Here is a 1871-nt window from a genome sequence, read left to right on the forward strand (position 1 = left end):
GCCCTCAGCCCCCTCCCCGGACCGCAAGCAGTTCGCCGCCGCGGGGTAGGCAGCGGGCGCTGGGGCGGTGGCACGCGGGGCGGGCCTGGGCTCCGCACTCCCTCCCGGACTTGCAGCGTGTGTTGCCGGGCTGGGTTTGTTGTTGTTGAGGCGTGTGTGTTTTTCCTGCGGGGTTTGGGGCGGGCGGCCTCGCCCCTGGGCATTTCCGCGGTGGTTCTCCGGCCCTCCCTCGGGTGCCTGGAGCGGCGCAGGTTGGGTGAGGGCGCGGGTGGCCCCCAACGCCCCGCTTCGGCCCCTCGGAGGGGAGCGGCGGGGAGGGGCGGGGCGGGGGGCGTGTGTAAATGTTGCGCACTCGCTTTTCCCCCACCCCCGCCTTCTTCCAGGGTGCTGGCGTGGGTTCCTCGCCGTCCGGCGGCGACTGTAAATAGAGCCTGGATGTTGTTTACATGAAGGATCCGGCGGGAGGAGTCTGCGAGGAGGAGGCGGAGGAGGAGGGAGGGAGGAGAGAGGAAGAACGGAGTCCCCGCGGCGGCGGCGGTCCGGGGTGAGGGGGAGCCCCGCGCGGCGTCCAGGGACCGGGCGCTGGTATACCACGAGGCCGGGACGCTGGACCCTAGGGTAGGAGGGAGAATGGGCGCGGGTCGGGGAGGGGGATGTCTGTCAGTGTGGCATTTTTAGCTTGCAACCTGCCACGCAGATTCTCCCGGGCTGGAGGGGAGGGGGTGTGCGGGGAGGGCGACGAAGCCTCGATTTCTCGGTACGTTCTTTCTCCCATCTTCAGCCTTTTCCCGCCTCACTCCGGGTTCACCTGTTTATTTCCATCAGCTAGGGCGTGCAGTTTTTTAAGTAGGCATGGAGGCTGTTTCTTTTATTAGAAACGTTATTGGGGAGGGGGGTGCGTTGTTGTAATTTCTGCCGGTCCTGTTCGGTTTTCAAGAAGGGGGAAGGGACTTGGCGGAGATCGCCTGCTCCTGGCCGCAGCTGAACCCACGGCTTCTCCCTGCCTTCCCGGGCCAAGGAATCCTTCCCCTCACTCAGCTACCCGTATGCCAGCTGCCACCTTTTTGGAGAAGGACCACACCTGTGCTAACTCGCTTTGGAGGAGAGGTGAGCTGAAAAACCCAAGAATCGCGTGTTCCCCAGAGTTCTTAGCTAATCTCCTATCCCGGAATTGACCAGAAAGTGCTTCTTTCACCTGCTGATTGCACTGGGCACATCCATCTCCCTACCCAGGCAAGTTGTGGTTTACAGATGTGTTGAGATTTCCTCTTTCCTCTGGACCTGCACCCCACCAACCAAGTGCTGGGTTTAGATTGAGAGAGATGACCTCCTTCGGTTGGTGCTGTTATTTGTTCCCACCGGGTAGCCTAACGGAATTGTCCGCTCTCCCCCCACAGCCCCTTTTCTTCTGTCCCAAAGAGCTTAGCCCAGAATCTGGCCTAAAGCAGCCTGTGTCTGGCTCCCTTTCCTTGGGCCCCACCCTGGCCCCTCTTGGTTCTTCAGAGCCAAACACGCCTCCCAAGCAGAAGACACACCCAGCCCCAAATCCAGCCATTCCAAAAGGGAGGAGAGAACAGTGGCAGAGAAGGGACCCAAGGGTCTCATTTCAGTCCCGAATATCCCCACCAGCATTTTCCTCTCCAGTCCTCCTAGGTTTATAATCCCTTGGTTCTTTTCACCAGCTGTCCCTCCTACCCTTTCTGCCTGCAGTCCTGTGGTAGGTACTTGGGAAGGTAGGGATGAAGAGGGGAGGTGGTCACGCTTATTCCCTAGAGTGAGGCACTTTCCTTCTCCTCAGTCTTCATTTTTGAGTAAAACACTTAAATCTCTTTGCTCGCCTATTTGAATTCGTTTTCTTGCTGGCTGAATAA

General features: G+C 59.6%; 1 long non-coding RNA gene across 3 annotated transcripts in view; it reads left to right on the forward strand.

The window, feature by feature from the left end:
• LOC144241750 (uncharacterized) overlaps positions 1 to 1871 on the forward strand; it is a 9287-nt gene continuing 7416 nt past the window's right edge. For 2 of the 3 annotated variants that reach the window (XR_013338177.1, XR_013338179.1), the window contains exons 1-3: positions 1 to 45; positions 384 to 618; positions 938 to 1107. This is a non-coding gene — a long non-coding RNA (uncharacterized LOC144241750). The remainder of the gene's footprint in view (positions 46 to 383; positions 619 to 937; positions 1108 to 1871) is intronic. The other variant, XR_013338178.1, reaches the window with a different exon arrangement.

This window comes from Crocuta crocuta, unplaced genomic scaffold, assembly GCF_008692635.1.
Source record: "Crocuta crocuta isolate KB4526 unplaced genomic scaffold, BGI_CrCroc_1.0 scaffold17, whole genome shotgun sequence".
Taxonomy (NCBI): Eukaryota; Metazoa; Chordata; class Mammalia; order Carnivora; family Hyaenidae; genus Crocuta; species Crocuta crocuta.